Source organism: Haematobia irritans, chromosome 2 (assembly GCF_050003625.1).
Source record: "Haematobia irritans isolate KBUSLIRL chromosome 2, ASM5000362v1, whole genome shotgun sequence".
Taxonomy (NCBI): domain Eukaryota; kingdom Metazoa; phylum Arthropoda; class Insecta; order Diptera; family Muscidae; genus Haematobia; species Haematobia irritans.
In genome coordinates, this window is record NC_134398.1 from 85,336,945 (window position 1) to 85,356,174 (window position 19,230).

At 34.3% G+C, this 19,230-nt stretch overlaps 2 long non-coding RNA genes across 2 annotated transcripts in view; both read left to right on the forward strand.

Annotated features, from left to right (window-relative positions):
- Window positions 1–8,359, forward strand: part of LOC142223126 (uncharacterized) — a 31,026-nt gene extending 22,667 nt beyond the window's left edge. The window contains exons 2-3 of the long non-coding RNA XR_012718585.1: window positions 6,933–7,037; window positions 7,103–8,359. This is a non-coding gene — a long non-coding RNA (uncharacterized LOC142223126). The remainder of the gene's footprint in view (window positions 1–6,932; window positions 7,038–7,102) is intronic.
- A 2,810-nt stretch (window positions 8,360–11,169) lies between these two features.
- Window positions 11,170–11,616, forward strand: LOC142225494 (uncharacterized). Its single transcript, XR_012719300.1, has 2 exons — window positions 11,170–11,388; window positions 11,451–11,616. It is a non-coding gene; the product is annotated as an uncharacterized LOC142225494 (long non-coding RNA).
- Window positions 11,617–19,230: the final 7,614 nt, after the last annotated feature.

Sequence of the window (19,230 nt, forward strand, 5' to 3'; positions counted from 1 at the left end):
TTTAGAAAACGGAGTTATCAAATGCACACCCATACGCCTAAGGAGATTCTCCCTACTCGATCCTGATAGTAGAGTTGTCGAAGGAATTTACCAAACAGGAAGTTGAGGATTTCTTTAACGCTTTGAAGTTTAGGGTGGTATTTTTGGATGCCACGAATATTTCGGATAACATATGGGTTGTTCGTCTAGGCAGGGACACAGAAATTGAGGAGATTTATAAGATTGACTTGATGCTGAGTTTTATGGTAGAATTTCGTAAGAATAAGGATCGCGATATCACACAATTCTTCAATTGTCAAAGGTTTTCCCACGTTTCGTCCAATTGTACGATGGCGTATAGACGTTTTAAGTGTGCTGGGTCACACGGCCCAGGTAAGTGTACTTTGCCACCGAAAGGGTTTGTGAGTGATTTGGCGGCGGACGAGCGTGCTATCCGATGTGCGAATTGTAATTTGTTTGGACATGTTGCAAGCTCACGCAAATTCCCCAAGAGAATTGCGTTGCTGACAAGGCTGGCTGAAAAGAAGCAAGTCCAGAGACAGGGCTATGGCGCGTTCTAACAGATTGTCCCATGTTGCGGCTGGTGTGTCATATTCGGACCGGCTCCGAAGTACCAAAATCGACGTTTGAATGATGGGTTACAGATGGGGCGAGGCACTTTTGTGCCTTATAGTAACGCCACGGTGGCTAACGAAGAGGTCAGACGTCTTGGGAAAACCATTGCCGATTCTTGCTTGGAGTACTTTGGCAAGGATATAATGTCTGTTATGGCTGATATCAGGGAGTTTGGCTCAGAGTTTAGACGACTAGAGAGTGAGGGTAATGGTCCTAGTGCGATATTAAGTCTGCTTATGCACATTCAGGGATTTTAATGTTGAATGTTATATTTATTAATGTGAATTCGCTAGTTTCATTGAATAAGCGACACTTTTTTGGGATTTTTGTAAGGGATACTAATCCGGATGTGTTGTTAATGGCGGAGCACAAATTATCGCGTGTGAATGTTTTCTCTCTCGGTGGGTATAAAATGTACAGACAGGATAGACGGACTGGTAGAGGCGGTGGGACGGTTGTGTTTGTGAGAGAAAACATTAGGTCAGAGAGGGTTTTTATTGAGACGGGTTTGATAGAGAGCTGTGCCTGTAGGATTTGGAGGGGTGATGGGTCGTCTTTTTTGGGGGTTGCGATGTATTTTCCTCCTAACGCTTCTTTTAGGTCTTCGGATTTGGATGGTCTTGTGGCCTTGTGCTCCGTTGACGATATGGTAATTGGTTGTGACTTGAACGCTAGACACCCAAGATGGGGGGATGTTACGATGGACACCAGAGGACAGCACCTGGCGAGATTTCTTGATGATACTCCGGAATTGGATACGGGGCCGGCGGATGCACCGACGAGGCCGGGTAATATGGGGGGATCGTTTATTGATATGTTCCTCTGGACCCCTGGACTAGCTCCCACGATGAATGGACGCTTGAGGACACATGATTTTGAATCGGACCATAGGGCATTACAGTTTGTGACTGACGTTGGACAAATGCAGCTTAGGGAGTTACCGAGTTTTCTGGACTATAATAGGATGGATACGCGCGTTTTCAGAGATCGCCTGATGGGTTGCTTGTCGGACTTTAGTCTACCTGTGGACAGAAACATTCCCCTGACTGAGGTGGATGATTATATTGACGGACTTTGTGAGGTGATTCGGGATTGTGTGGGGGTTTCGACACCTCGACGGACTTCTAGGGGGATGGCTCTGGGTGCCCTTCCGGCACGCATTATTCGATTTATCCGTGAGCGCAGGCGTTTGCGTAGGATTTTGCACAGGTCAGGCGATCCCGAGAGACATAGGATTTTGAGGGCGGATATTAGGAATCTGGACAGAATTATTGAGGGGGCGATTCGTGTTCATGAGGGGGATCGGATCAGGGACAGATTGCGGGGGATCAGGGTGAATGCCGGGACATATAGGAAGGTGAAAGAGGCTGCTGGTTTAGGGAGAAGGGAACCTGTTGGGGATTTGTTAGATCAGGATGGGGTTCCGGCTGTGGCAGACGAACGAAGGGCTGAGGTTTATGCTAGGTTTCTTGAGGGGATACAGGTGTCTGATGGGGTGGATGATTCTTTTAGGGAAATTGTGAATGGTGCCATTTCTGATGTTTGTGATGAGTCGCCGATAGTGGAGTTCTCGCGTTTAATCAGGGCTGATGGTGAGGGTTTGATGGACAGGTGGTGTGAATGTGGCTTTGTTGATGCCTTGGATGTGAGGGAGGCTTTGACCCGAAGGTCTCCTAAAAAGTCCTGTGGTGTGGACGAGATTCCCGACTTTGTGTTGAAGAAGGCCGACGGGGTGATTAACTCTAATCTCGCTGTTCTTTTTAATCATTGCCTGAATATCGGATATTTCCCCAGGGCTTGGAAGGAGGCCATCGTGGTCCCTGTTCCGAAGCCGGGCTCTGACCGTAGTGCATGTGGGGGTTATAGGCCAATTTCCCTTCTCCCGTCTCTTGGTAGATTATATGAGTTTTTTATTTTGGTCAGGATTCATTCTAGGGTTGATGAGGTGGGCATCCTAAGAGATTGCCAATTCGGATCCCACCTGATCTTGGTACCCAGCATGCTCTCATGGCCTTTACTGACTTTGTCATTGGAGGCCTTGAGAGGAAATATGGGTCCATAGCTGTGGGATTGGATTTCGCAAAGGCATTCGATTCGGTTTGGCACGCGGGCTTACTGTACAAGTTGCAGTCCTTTGGTTTTGATCGTCAGACATGTAGGATGGTGGCTGCCTTCTTGAAGGAAAGGATATATAGGATCAGGGTTGGAGACAAGATATCTGGACAATATCCGGTTTTGAGAGGTGTTCCGCAAGGTTCACTTTTAGGACCGATGCTGTACAATATCTTTGTCAGTGACATCCCTAGCCCTACCGATGGGGGCTTGCTGTTGACTTATGCTGACGATGTGCTGATTGCGTTCTCGGGCCCAAGGGCTGCGACTGAGTGTAGGAAATTGAATCAATATCTGTAGGTTCTTCGACAGTACTTTGGGAGATGGGGATTGGGTCTTAATGTGTCCAAGTGTACTGCCATTGTCTTCACAGGGAGGCCGGGTATAGTATATCCGAATTGTGGATAGGGGATGAGGTGATCCAGGTCCGGGACTCTATTAAGTACTTGGGTGTTGTGTACGACTCTAAACTTGACTTTGGGCGACATGTGGACGGGATATTGAGGAAGGCGAAGGGAGCTTTTTTGGCTATAGTGGGATCTTGCGGATGAGGGGTGGACTTGATAGGTGGATCAAGCTGATGGTTTACACACAGGTTATTAGGCCCATAGTGTCATACGATTTCTGCTCGTGGTCTGGGGTTGTTTGGGCATTCGTTGTAGGCGTCTACGAGATGGATCGATTAGGAGACCCTCCTTTAGGTTGATTTATGACACGATTGACTTTTCCAGGATCGATGTTTTCATGACTAGACCGCCCTTAGGGAGCTGAAAAAGAGTAGAGACCTCGGTAACCGTATAATAAGGAACCTATTCTGCCATGCGTATGACATTGAATTTGGCATGGTTTCAAAGCATTTGAGACCTGCTGGCTTAGCTTTCCTTGAGGCAGCTGGACTGCTGTTTGTTAACGATAATCTTGACTACTACCATAGAAGAAGCGGATCTCTCTCGATCTCAATAGACACGTTTATAACATTGAACAGTAGAAAATCCTACATCTGTAGTGTATTTGTAAATAACGTATATATTGTAAATATTAAGTTTTATGTTTTTCTTTATTCTCACTAATTTGAGAGAATTGCCTTTTGTAAAAACGGTCCTAATTTTTTGTGGTGAACTGTATTAATTGTTTAATTTTCATTTTTTTCTACAAGATTGAGTGTGACTCAGTTACTACTCCTTAAACATAAATTGGTAGACCCTGATAATTTAGCTGGGTAAAATATTCTGATTGTTACTTTTAAGCTATTTTTGTAATGTAAGATATGGATAAATAAATAGCAATTTTTAAAAAGCAAAAAAATGTACAAACGCCGATATCATGTAACTACAAATAAAAATAAATTATACCATATAACAAAATGCAGAACAAAAAACAGGTAATTTTTTTCAATTACACTTCCCTTTTTGTGTTCACATAAAACCACGTGCCACTTCTGAATAAATAAATTAACACAAAACACAATAATTCGTATTCTCCGTCCATTCCATGAAACAATCAACACACGAATGAAGTGCAAAATGAAAATCGTGTGTACCTGCTCAATGTTTTTATAAAATTCTTTTCGCTGCAACAAAATTAAAAAAATTAAATGGTCACGAAAACCATGTACATGGTCTTTAAGGCCATGTAATGGTTCTAGACATGTCTATACGTAGCAGGGCTGTGGAGTCGAGCCAATTTTGCTCGACTCCGACTCCAGCATTTTTCATCAGCTCGACTCCGACTCCGATATATCGATATAAAGTATTTAGTATTTATTTATGTGTGCAAAAAAGGTCTTAATTTCACATTAGATGCCAATTGAACTCTATATTTCAAATTTAGGGCAATCTTTAATAAATAAAATAATGATATAACATAAATACCCATCATAATATGAGAAGATACCAACAGTATATGTATTTGTGGACCAAAATTATTGATACTATCTCCAATCCTTCAAATTTGTTGCGACCTATATAAAGGTTTATATTGCCATATGCATGAATTTGAATCTGAATCGATTTAGGCAAAATTGTATATACTTATACAAAATCTATGTACTTAAAATTTAAAACTAACGTTATGGGACGTAACACAATTTTAACAATTTTATAGAAATAACATTTTGACAAAATTTTCTATAAAAAACAACTTTGAAAAAAATTTTCTATCAATATTCCACATATGTATATGGCCTTAATATAAAATTAAAAAAAATAATTTCGATTGTTCGAAATATTTGAAATAAAATGATAAATATGGGCATTAAAATGCATCGATCCAGCACATCTGCTAGTTGATTTTCATTTAGCCGTAGTCGGAGTCGAGCAAAATTTTTACGACTCCGACTCCAGCAAAATCTTCAGACTCCGACTCCGACTCCGGCTCCACAGCCCTGATACGTAGCCTATAAAAATACTTTTTTCCCTGCAAGAAAGTAAAAAAATTGAAAAAAAGGTACATGATTTTCGCGACCATTTAATGGTCTCAAATTCTATCATTTAAATAATAGAACATGTTTGCGGCATTTGAGAACCATTTAAATGCTTATTGCCAGCATACATTTTTCTCCGCTCGAAAATTATTTTTGCAAATACAAAATACATGATTTTCGCGACAATTACATACTCTAGATAAGCATTAAATGGATGCGGCAACCATGTCCAAACATGTTTTTTCTGTGCGTGCAGTGGCGATTTTATAAGGAAAATGTGAGTATTTTTTGGCCATTTTTGCCCAAATCGGAACAACATATGTATGGAAGCTATATCGAAATCTGAACCGATTTCAACCAAATTTGGCATGCATACTTAGTATGTTAATTCTACTCTCTGTGTAAATCGGACTACACCCATCGCTACCACAGACTCGTAAGAATAAAGTGATCGTTTTTCAAATATTTTTCCAGGCACGCTGTCTCCATCGAAAATAAACAAACTGGCTGACAGACGCTGCAATATGTAACTTGCTACTTAAAACTCAACATCATTCTTTTATTAATGCAAAAAATTATGTTAAATGTGATGAGATAAACCGAAAAATGTTATATTTATAAGAAATTATAAATGTTTAATCAAATCAATAAACATCTACACAATCGTGTTTTACTTGACCACAATGATTCTTCTACAATTACCTTTTTCTGATAGTTTGCAGGGGTTCTTATTGGCGTCCTTCGAAATTGATCTAAATAGGCACCTAATAATTGCACTGATGAGAAACTTTTTCATAGTAACTTGGCGTGGTACAACTTCTCAATAGTGACGGCACTTTTCCGACGAGTTTTTGATGTCGTATATGATTGTTTTCGACGTAGTGGGGATTCTCAGAAGAGCCCCCAAAAAAATGTTGGCAGGGAAGTCGTATCGATCCGACACACTGTAAGATTCTTTACAAACACCGACATTCCGTCCGGAATAACTGATAGTCTGTAAAGCGCATTACCTGATAATTGAAGATTCCACAATGAAGACGAATGAAGGGGTTGTTATTCTGTTGCTGTTTTCTTTCTTTATACACTATCACGAACATTGAATTTTAACCGGTGGATAGACCTCCGGTTAGTAAAATTTATGTGTGGGATCAGCTGTTTTATCGGCACGATAAATAATAACAAGACATTGAGAAACTGGAAATTTAACCTAATGGAAATAAAATGGCTAAACTAAATTGATGAACATTTTTTCCTTTAGTTTCGAAGGCACTTTTTTCTGGGTGCAAACATATAATATATATAATATTATAATACCCTGTTTCGCAGTGTGGCGCAGGGTATAAAAATATTAGCGTTCATTCACGAAATTTCTGTCACTTCCCAATAAACACAGGATGAGCGTTTTTCAAATGCAACAACTTTTCAGTTTGAGGGTAAATATAATTTTCAACATAAATTCAACTTGACTTGAAATAGCTCATCTTCAATACATCTTCAAATTGTTTGCGAATTACTTCCAATTTGCCAAAATGTTGACGAAATCTTTGAAAAGGTGTTGAAGATAATATGAAAAAACTTTGACAAAACACTACCCTCAAATGCAACGAAAAAACCATGTGGTTTTCAATACTTATTTGTGCAACGAAGTTCGTGGTCAATTGCAAGAAATAAAAAAAATGGAAAATTTTAGACAAATAACCATACAGTTTATAAAAATAGATAAGTGAAAATAATAAATGAAATAAAACTTTAAGGAAGTCACAAAATGTATATCTCTTTGCAGAAAACTAAAATTATGGATTCTGCGTTCTTGAAAACATTAAAAAGCTGACCGATGAAAAATGGTGGAAAATTAACTGGAACTGCTTCAAATAGTTTATAATAATTGGTACGTCAATATGAAAAATTAAATCAACACTTTAGAGAAGTCACTAAATTTAAATCTCTTTGCAGAAAACTAAAATCTTTGGATGCTACATTCATTTGGATGCAAACATTAAGAAGCTGACCAATGAAAAATTAGTGGCTTATCGAAAGAAAGATTTCAAAGTGCAACCAATTACAATTGTTAAAAACTTGATATTATTCCATATCATTAACTTCTGGATGAAAATGTGCGTCACATCATCAGTTTAATTTACATCCTATTATCAGCTTAAAATGGATATTATGTGAATTCCTTCTGCGGAAAATCTATTCTAACACGCGATCCAGCACGTTCCTAATTTCAAATTGCCGTCATATTAATTAGTTTCAATGCAGTTTTATGACACAAACAAGAAGGAAATCGAATTATCTATGCAAAAGTGCTTAAAAATAATGTTTAAGATATTTAAAGTTTTGTTGTTTGTTGTTTTGTTCTTATTGTTGATATCAAAGACTTTGTAATTATAACAAGATGTCCAAATTGCCTCTTGTTCTAGAATAGATAAAAGAGCACGACTTTAGGTTCACACACGTTCGTTATCTATTTTGCTTGTTGGAAGGTTTCTTTGCAACATTTACTCCACTTCCTCTTTAAAATTGTATTCGTAGCAATCATATGTGTAAATAGCTGTGTTCGGGGGATCAATAATGTGTAATAATTTGTGACTCTTAAATTTTTCGTTTAGACAAAAACACGAACAAAAAGAGATAAAAAAAAAACAATTGACAAATAAAGAAGTTAAAAGAGGGAAACATTTTGAATTGGCCGCTACTACGTGCGTGTTTCCAAAATTAAAACTGTAAAGTAAAAATTCCTATTTTCTTAGAAAAACTGTAGAAAACTTAACGCAGAAAGAACACCAGGGAACATAATAGACATCTCTTAATGATTTACATCTTAAGCTGAGTACTATGTTCAGTTTTCAAGCTGAAAACCAGCTTGTTTTCACGGTTACTTTTTTTAATTAATTAATATAGAAATATAAAATTATTTGCAATCAATTCTTTGGATCTTTTCCTTCCATTATTTGGTAAGACTTGATCAAAATATAATCGTCTTCATACATATTTTTGTACTTTTAGTTTAGTGTTTTGGTGAAAAACCCGAACATAGTACTCACCTTTAAGGTGGGTATTAAGTTCGAGTTTAGCCGTTAACATTGCCAATTTTATCATCATATAATTATAAATAAACCTATTAGTCATTATGTCTTGTATGGCAATGCAATTTGTAAAGATACAGTACCAATAAAGACACAACAAAATAAAAATAAACACAATTTACTTGAAGGAATTTCTTTTGGCATAAATGTTGAATGAAAAGAGTGCAGAAACAGGCCTATTAACCAAATTGAAAATTCTTCATTTTCTTTTCTTTTTATACCCATAGAATGGTGACGGGGGTATAATAAGTTTGTCATTCCGTTTGTAACACATCGAAATATCGATTTCCGACTATATAAAGTATATATATTCTTGATCAGGGAGAAATTCTAAGACGATATAACGATGTCCGTCTGTCTGTCTGTCGTAATCACGCTACAGTCTTCAATAATGAAGCAATCGTGCTGAAATTTTGCACATTCTCGTCTTTTGTCTGCAGGCAGGTCAAGTTCGAAGATGGGCTATATCGGTCCAGGTTTTGATATAGTCCCCATATAAACCGACCTCCCGATTTGGAGTCTTGGGCTTATAGAAATCGTAGTTTTTATCCAATTTGCCTGAAATTTGAAATCTAAAGGTATTTTATGACCATAAAGAGGTGTGCCAAAAACGGTGAGTATCGGTCCATGTTTTGGTATAGCCCCCATATAGACCGATTCTATTCTTGGGCTTATAGAAACCGCAGTTTTTATTCAATTTACCTGAAATTGGAAATCTAGAGGTATTGTAGGACCACAAATACGTGTGCCAAAAATTGTGAGTATCGGTCCATACTTTGGTATAGCCCCCATATAGACAGATCTCCCGATTTTACTTCTTGGGCTTATAGAAACCGCAGTTTTTATTCAATTTACCTGAAATTGGAAATCTAGAGGTATTGTAGGACCACAAATACGTGTGCCAAAAATTGTGAGTATCGGTCCATAGAAACCGTAGTTTTTATCCAATTTGTCTGATATTGGAAATCTAGAGGTATTTTAGGACCATAAAGAGGTGTGCCGAAAATGGTGAGTATCGGTCCATATTTGGGTATAGCCCCCATATAGACCGATTTCTTCTTGTGCTTCTAGAATCCGAAGTTTTTATCCTATTTGCCTGAAATTGTAAATCTAGAGGTATTTTCGGGTCATAAAGAGGTGTGCCGAAAACGGTGAGTATCGGTCCATATTTTAGTATAGCCCCCCTAAGAACGATCTCCCGATTTAACTCCTTGGGTTTCTAGAAACCGTAGTTTTTATCTGATTTGCCCGAATTTGTAAATATTCTGGTATTTTAGGCTCACAAAAACGTGTATCGGATTAAGTTTTTATCGGTCCATTTGGTAATGCCTCCATATAGACCGACTTCACTTCTTTAGGGTGTAGAAGGCGCACTGATCATGAAAACTGCTTGAAAATCAATGTAAAATTTCCAAATTTTACTTCTACAGATTTAAGATTTCAAATCAAGACGTTATTTTATAATTTTCTTGCACACTTACAAGAGATGTTAATGATTCCTCTAAAACTCAAGAAAAACGGTCCTTATAAATCCAGAATCTGATATAGTCCTCATAGGTGAAATCTCTAAATTTATCTTCGGGAAGTGTCCTCAAGTCCTCAAGCCCTCCTGAAATTTCAAAGGAAACCCTAATATTTGGTACATGGTGGTGGGTATTTAAGATTCGGCCCGGCCGAACTTAGTGCTGTATATACTTGTTTAAATTCGTAACATCATACCCATTTTTCCAACTCTCTCATACATGTATGGACCTAAACTCATGAGCCTATTGGAAAAAAAGGGGAAGCATATAGACATCTTGTTATTTCAGATAATCTTTGGTTGATATGTTTAATAAGATATTTATTTTTCAACTAGTATTGTAGTGTATTATGTAGTGTAGTGTATTATTATATATTTTATTTTGACGAAAATGAATAAATTATACAAAATTCATAGAATTTTGGCTATGACTTTCATTTAGAAGTGGGGATATCATTTATACAAATTTTGGTTGAAAAGTATTTGCAACAATGTTAATTTTTAATTTGACTCGCATCGAAAATTGTTTGAGAAATTATTGAGTAGCGATGCAATTCAATTTGAGGATAACACTTGAGAAATTATTGCTAATATTTTGAGTTTTACTGTTGAGGGTAACGTCTGTTTTTTGTTGAGAACGCGATTTTCTCAACAATTTCTCAACTTGAATATTACCCTAATCCTTTGAAAAAATGTTTGAAAAATTGTTGAATTTTAGCATTTTTCAAACGTTTGTGTTTATTGGGTTCCTACATGACAACTAAAAAACAACATTTCGACAAAAGATTTATGCATCGGTATTATACGTCGCAAATACGTACACCCAGAAAAAAGTGCCTTCGAAACTAAAGGAAAAAATTTTCATCAATATAGTTTATCCATTTTATTTCCATTAAGGTAAATTTTTGTGAAAAATAATAAAATTTACTCGTTTCAGTAAAAAAATCCTAAACTGTAAGCAGTTAGGAATAGTTCATTAACTAGAATAAGGCATGGAATTTTACTCATACTATTTTCTTCGCTGGGTATAAGAATTTACTACTGAAAAAGAAAATTTTATTCACCGATAACAAAGCATTCGTAAAAATAAACAAAAACCGAACTAAAACCAAGTTTCCTCAAAATTAGTAAAATTTCTTATAAAATGAGAATTGCGACTTCCTTTATAATAGAAAGTTTTTCATACATACGAACAACACTTGGCATAGAAAAATATTTTAGTTCATTCGTACTAAGAAGTATGCAATCCTTTCAAAACTTAAGGAAACACACTTGTTAGAATATAGGAAATTTTCCTAAATTTCTATTGTCTACCTGTAATCGATACCTGTCATCGTAATCGATGTGTTTGCGCGTGGGTGTAATCGATATATTTGCGCGTTGGTTGTTTTTTTAGTTGGAATCGCGTTGTTTTGGTATACGGAGAGATTGTTAAAAAATAATATGGTAAAATAATATAATAAATGACAAATAAAATATATAAAATATTTGTTATTTTAAATTAGTGAGAAAAATTTTCGTTTTTTTAAATAAATCTATCAATGTTCGTGATAGTGTATAAAGAAAGAAAACACCAGCAGAATAACAACCCTTTCATTTGTCTTCATTTTGGAATCTTCAATTATCAGGTAATATTCAGTGACGCTAACATTTTGCAACAAAAATGTTTTATGATTTTTTATATTTGTAGGTATTGAAATTGTAAAAGGAGGACAAAATCATTAGGCAGCAACTTATTAAAAGTGAAAAGTACAAGAAGAAGAAAAAGTGCGTTTTACAGTGGATTAATAAACTAATATTTCAAAGAGATTCGATGCTGTTGATTCTTAATAAATATATTCAATATATTAATAAAACATGTCTTTTATTGAAGATAAAATTGCTTATAGAAATAAATAAAATTGTATTTAAAAACGAAGGTAAGCAGTTCTAATTATGAAGTAAAAGTTTTACCACAAATGTGTAAGATTTGTCGAAATGAATGAAAAAATTTCAATAAAATCATTCCATATATGAATTCAAATTAGTTACATTTTTTCATTCTGTAGTATAGTGGTATATAAATATAGGAAAATGTTAACTAATATATGGAATGCATTATTCCTAATTTCTACGAAAATCACATCGTTCAAACAAATAAAAATGTCTTTGGCGCTATACGAAGTTCAACTTTCTTCACAATGAGTTCATTTTAACTTAAAGAAGGGGTCACTTTTTTCTGGGTGTAATAGATTATGACGGACCATATCTGGTTACCTAAAATTACTAAACCCATTTAGCATTATTTTACTCAGTTCTATTTCATGATTATTTTTTTTATTAAAAAAACAGTTTTGGTATATTTTTGAAGATGTTTTATTTAGTGATTTTTTATATTCATCATTTTCTCGGACTAAACATTTAAGTTATTTTTGTTTTGTTTGTATTTCAAATAAGTTTGTTTGTTGTAATCATGTTCTGTAGTTTTATACTTGTTTGTTTGCCAGTTACGCCTTCGTTATTATATTATCATTGTCAAATTGTTGTTGTAACGTAGTTTTCTTTTGAAATACATTATATGCTTATACATTTATTACAGATTTTGTTTTGTTTTGTTTTTTGTTTGGTTTCTTAAGCTTATATATTTTTCATTTTGTATTTTGCTCCTTTCATTTGTGTGTATGCCTGTGTTTATGTTATTGTATATAGTTCTCTTTTTGCTGGTTTCTTATTATTATTATTTTTTTTAAATTATAAAGCTTTATTGGAAATAATTAAAAATAGGCAAATTATATTTGTACAAAAAATTAATTAAAAAAGAAATATTTAGTGTATTATTTTGAAAAAGTTGTTTTGTTCTTTTTTTTTTCATTATTTTCTTTTTGATTTGTTAACTTTTTGTCAGTTGTCTTAGACATATTTATATATAGTGTAGCCAAAAATATGTATATATACTTATTATATATAAGACTTAAACCAATTATAAATTTTCATGAAGCTTAGACATTGCGTAACGAATGTTTTATGATTCCTCCGTAAGTTCTGTCAATCAGATAAGAATACATACATCACTCCTTTATTATGCAAAATTTCACGTAACCACGTAACTAAGGATAACAAATCCTTAAGTAACAGTTCAACTAAGTTTAGTGAATGTTGGTTTATAAGAAACATCGTCTTTAACGATTAAGTGATATACTCGGTCGAACATATCACATAATTGGTTTATAATATTGTATTTCAATACATCAAAGTTCAGAAATTAAGATTGATAGATTAACATTTGAAACATACCGAGAGGCAAAACTAAAGTTTCTTCCAAAGTTACGGTTTGTACAATGTTTAAAAAATAGCATTTGTTAAAAGTGTATAAAACCAACAATTTTTCCAAAAAACATGAAGTTTGTGTTTGTTACTTATTTATAACTCATGTCCACATATTAGTGTACAAAATAATTACAATGGGAATAAAATTGTGTTTGCTTAAAAACAAAAATTTAGTCTTGAATATGAAAGCACGTGCAACTTAAGTACCAAATTCATGCATTAAATAAATTTTTATATCAAATTTCCCATTTGAAGGGGGTTTTCCTTCTTTTAATGTCATGAACAATTCCAAAAGAGAATTTGTGGCCTCTCAAAAGTAGGAGTTTTAAGAAAAGGTGATTCGTAAATTAAGCTAGATATGCAAAAATTAAATAAACTTATTCGCATTTGCAGTTGGGTTTCAAATTTGTGATTAAAGGGCCCATTATACCATTGTTAAACGATAAAAATGGGATATCATATGTTTGTACGAACTTGATGAATTAAGTGACTTTTGCAAAGCCACATAGGATGTTATTTAAGAACTATGCCGAATGGGAAAGCACAGGTACAAAGTATGAAAGATATCTGTTATGCTACATTTTTATTTTAATGTGGAGTTTTATTATTTAAAGAATAGTTTTTGATTTCAAAACGTTTTTGGTCGACCAATTATCTCCTTAAAAAGTTAGTTTAGTCACGATACAAAATATGTGCAGGAACTATTTCCTCTAGCACATCGCCAAAATCCCAAAGCACATAATTTGACTTCCTCGGAATGCTTTATAATAGCGCATGCATAAAAAAATTTGCTCCAGGTGTCGTTGAAGTATATTCTCGCGTATTCGTAAATTGTATTCATTGCAAATCGCTATCATTTTGATCTTAAAGCAACTACATTGACGACAAAATAACTTTGTTAACGTGTTTTTATTGGAAAATCCAACTACTATTATTTTACGTTAAAGAATTGCACAAAAGGAATTTTCATTTATCTACTATTTTGTTTTGGGAAATTGAAATTGTTGTTTGGGGTGATTCTTATTCGAAACCATGATAAAATAAATAAAAGAAAACTTGCTACTGCAAAAATATGTTTTCGAGGTCATTTGTACGTGGTAGTCCCATATACATACATTATTTTCGAACAAATTTTGTTTACCTTTGCCTTTACTAAGATCACGTTTCAGCATACGAATCTCAAACCTATTTCAAGATTATAAAAATACATTTTCACTGCACTGAAAAAGCATGCCAGGTTCCAAAGATTTTTTCTTTACACTAATGATTTTGGTATTGATTCCGAGCTAAAGAAGTGGAGAATTAAAGTAAGGACACATTTAAGACACAATTCTCTTTTAAATTTGAGTTTTGCGTACAAGTAAAAATTATGCTATATTTGAAGTAAACAACGACTTTAAAATAAAGTTTTGGAAACCATGTCCCAATATTTAATTAATATTGAACAAATTTTTGCGTTGAAGTCAAGATGCAAAAAGTCAGCAAATTTAAAGACTTCATTAATTTTGAAGATTTCATTAATTTTTAAGATTCGCTAGTATTAACGCCAAGTTGACTTTAGTAAAACGAAATTTAGGATAGCCAATATTAAGTCGAATCACTTAACTATAACGGCAAAACGACTTCATTGATAAGTTTATCGACTTTGCGTCTTCAATGCTAAGCAAAGTTCGCAATCGTATTATAAGGAAATGAAATCTTTGGCCTCACGACAATATTTCTTTCAGTGTGGGAACATGGAACATTCTGTTCAAAACATATTGTTTTCTCGCGAAACATACATGTACATCAAGGCCGTAGCCAGGATTTTAATTCGGGGGGGGGGGGGTTCAACTTAAAAAAAAAATATTCATACACCCTCAAAAAAAATCGCCTCTCTAACATATGTTCCAAACATATTTTGCAGGAAGCACATATATTATTGGATACTGCCGAAACATTAATATGTTTGTTTTATGTGAACATATTCTATTTTTGGAAGCATTTTGAGCCAAAAATATTATATGCTTGGAAGAATTTTCCCCAAAGAAGATTGTGCTCATTCCCTAACATAATTTTCACTTCCACGAAATTTTTTAGTTCTTGGCACCTTTTTCTGTAATACAAATAATGTTGAAGAAATTATTCAATTTTATAATTTTTTTAAATTTTACCTTTCGCCTAAACGGAGAATCGAACCGAGGACCATACAGTTTGTAAGCCAACACACTACCACTGAGCTACGTAGCTGTTATAGTCACCAGAAGACAATTATCGTTATAAGTTACATTTATATAGCATAGTTTGCAGCGCCCACGAGCCCATGCAAACATAACATTATTTAACAGAAACATACATGTGTTGGCAACGTGGAGCAGTGGTTAGCATGTCTGCCGTACATGCAAAGGGTCGTGGGTTCAATCCCTGCTCCGACCAAACACCAATTGTTTTTTTTTTTTTAATTTACGCATTTATATTTATATTATATTAAATTTTTATAATGAAACTTCGAAATGTGGTTTATTAAAGATTTACAGTCAGAAACAGTGCTTGATATAAACGAAATGGACTGAGCTTTTGGATAAAATATGATTTTTTTATTGCAAAAATAACAATTTTGTAATAAAAAACTGGTTTTGGTATAAAAGTTTGATATTTTGGAAGGAATTCAAAAACTCTAACAAAGGAAGAACGTGGGGTCGAGTATAAAAATACATAAATAATTTTATAATATACACAAATTAAATAATATTTAGAATTAATTTAAATAATATTTAGACTTAAGCGTATAAACTTTTTGTCCTTATCATAACCCTTTCCGACCGTGTACGCACAATTGTGCGGGTAAGTTTAAGCCTCTATAATTTCTTTAATATATGACGTATTGCGATAAGAGCGGCAAAAAATAATTATGTGTGCTCTCTCTTTGTCTAAGAATGTGAAGAACCGTTATAGATATTTGTTTTTCATATTAATTTTGTAGTTTCAGCAGTGTACTTTGCGCATTTGTAAAAATTAGTGGAAGATGTAAGTTTGCAAATAAATTAAAATTATTTAAGTTGTGGAATATTTCATCAAACAAGTGTTTTCAATAAGAAAACATATTAAATATTGTATGCAAACAGTAACTTCGTGAATATTTTGCGTTTTTTGATATTTTTACGTCCGGATTTTTACCGGAATTTACCGGACGGCAACAATTGTGCGTATCCTGAAAAAACAGGATACAGGATCAAACTGAACAAACTTATTAATTTAAAATGTTCTATGTGCGCATAAATAACAGAATTCAAAAATTTAGGAAAATCTATCACGTGGATCGGCTATAGGTCGGAAAGGGATAAAGCAGTTTCCGAAACAACATATAAGCGGTTTCACAGAAATTGCTCCCTTTCGATTCTCTCGCTGTGTTAATTTGATATCTTTCGTCAACCCTCCCGGTTTTTATCTCTATTTCTTTCTCTATACTCTCTCTCTCTCTCTTTCGCTCTCTGAATAAAATATCACAACATATATATGTTTACTCGAAATTTGTAAATTTATATATGTTTACATTCACACATATAATTTTTATGAAACATGCATGCCCCAAACATAATATATTCTAACATATTAACATATGTGTTCCAAACATTTAGTGTTAGTTTGAGAACATTACATGTTTGCACTTAAATATATTGTGTTTAAAAATTGTGCCCGAAACACATTTTGTTTATATCGAAACATATGAAAAACATATTTTTCTAACAGTGTATAATCTCATGTGTAGAAAATTTTATTTATGCATAGGTATGTATACAATATTTTTATACCCACCACCATAGAATGGTGACGGCAATCGTACTGAAATTTTGCACAAACTCGTCTTTTGTCTGCAGGCAGGTCAAGTTAGAAGATGGGCTATATCGGTCCAGGTTTTGATATAGTCCCCATATAAACCGACCTCTCGATTTGGGGTCTTGGGCTTATAGAAATCGTAATTTTTATCCAATTTGCCTGAAATTTGAAACCTGGAGGTATTTTATGACCATAAAGAGGTGTGCCAAAAATGTTTTGGTATAGCCCCCATATAGACCGATCTCCCGATTTTACTTCTTGGGCTTATAGAAACCGCAGTTTTTATTCAATTTACCTGAAATTGGAAATTTAGAGGTATTGTAGGACCACAAATACGTGTGCCAAAAATTGTGAGTATCGATCCATATTTTGGTATAGCCCCCATATAGACCGATCTTCCGATTTTACTTCTTGGGATTATAGAAACCGCAGTTTTTATTCAATTTACCTGAAATTGGAAATCTAGAGGTATTGTAGGACCACAAATACGTGTGCCACAAATTGTGAGTATCGGTCCATGTTTTGGTATGGTCTCCAATAAAACGACCTCCCGATTTGGGGTCTTGGGCTTATAGAAACCGTAGTTTTTATCCAATTTGTCTGAAATTGGAAATCTAGAGGTATTTTAGGACCATAAAGAGGTGTGCCGAAAATGGTGAGTATCGGTCCATATTTTGGTATAGCCCCCATATAGAGCGATTTCAAGATTTTACTTCTTGGGCTTCTAGAATCCGAAGTTTTTATCTTATTTGCCTGAAATTGGAAATCTAGAGGTATTTTCGGGTCAATAAGAGGTGTGCCGAAAACGGTGAGTATCGGTCCATATTTTAGTATAGCCCCCATAAGAACGATCTCCCGATTTAACTCCTTGGGTTTCTAGAAACCGTAGTTTTTATCTGATTTGCCTGAAATTGTAAATGTTCTGATATTTTAAGCTCACAAAAACGTGTATCGGATTAAGTTTTTATCGGTCCATTTGGTAATGCCTCCATATAGACCGACTTCACTTCTTGAGGGTGTAGAAGGCGCACTGATCATGAAAATTGCTTGAAACTCAATGTAAAATTTCCAAATTTTACTTCTACAGATTTAAGATTTCAAATCAAGACTTTATTTTATAATTTTCTTGTACACTTACAAGAGATGTTAATGATTCCTTTAAAACTCAAACAAAAATGGTTCTTATAAATCCAGAATCTGATATAGTCCTCATAGGTGAAATCTTTAAATTTATCTTCGGGAATATCCTCAAGTCCTCAAGCCCTCCTGAAATTTCAAAGGAAACCGTAATATTTGGTTCATGGTGGTGGTGGTTCACCTCATAGGTGAAATCTTTAAATTTATCTTCGGGAATATCCTCAAGTCCTCAAGCTCTCCTGAAATTTCAAAGGAAACCGTAATATTTGGTTCATGGTGGTGGGTATTTATGATTCGGCCCGGCCGAACTTAGTGCTGTATATACTTGTTATAATATTAAATTGAGCCGACGGGCTTTTTGGGCAGCAAATAAATCAATGACTTCTTCAGTCGGCACATTTATTCGGCGATGAACCGACATTAATGCTAATCCTTTGAGTCTACTCTCACTAGTCGAATTTCTAAGATACGTCTTTAATCTCTTCATTGTTGAAAATGAACGTTCGGATGAGCACGTAGTAACTGCAGGGATGGAAAATGCAGTACTATAGTACTTTTTTCAAACCTTTTTCACCCCGGTCAGTACCGTAGAACCCCCGCGAATGATTTTGTACCTTTTGTGTAGACATTTTTGAGTCGATATCAGATTTATGGTACAATAGCTTTGACAAAATATTTTAATATTTTGAGAATGTCTTTATCAACCTTATTTGCTAATAGTCTTTTACAAATATGGCAAAACAGACATGTTCATGTGGGAAGAAAATCTCGATTTTGTAAAAGACATAGTCAAAAACAGGATTTTATTGAACTTCAAGAAAGTTTTAGTCGAAAAAAGAATGCGATTCTATATTATCGATTTTTTATTTTATTTATTTTTATTTTTTTATTTTGTAAAAATTTTATTTCAATTGAAAATTTTGTAAAAATTTTATTTCTATAGGAAATTTTTGCAAAATTTTATTTCTATAGAAAATTTTGTCAAAATTTTATTTTCTTTAAAATTCAGTCTCTTGGCAATAATCTTCCAGTGAAATTTTTGTTGAAATTTAGTAAAAAGTACCTTTCCGCTCAAAAAATACCTTTTTTGTACTTTCTTAAAAATTGTATTTTCCATCCCTGAGTAACTGGCAAAGTGACCAAAATTTTTAAAAGAATATGCACGTTTGGAAAAATCTCTTTATTGCTACCATCGCTGATTTAGGCAGGTT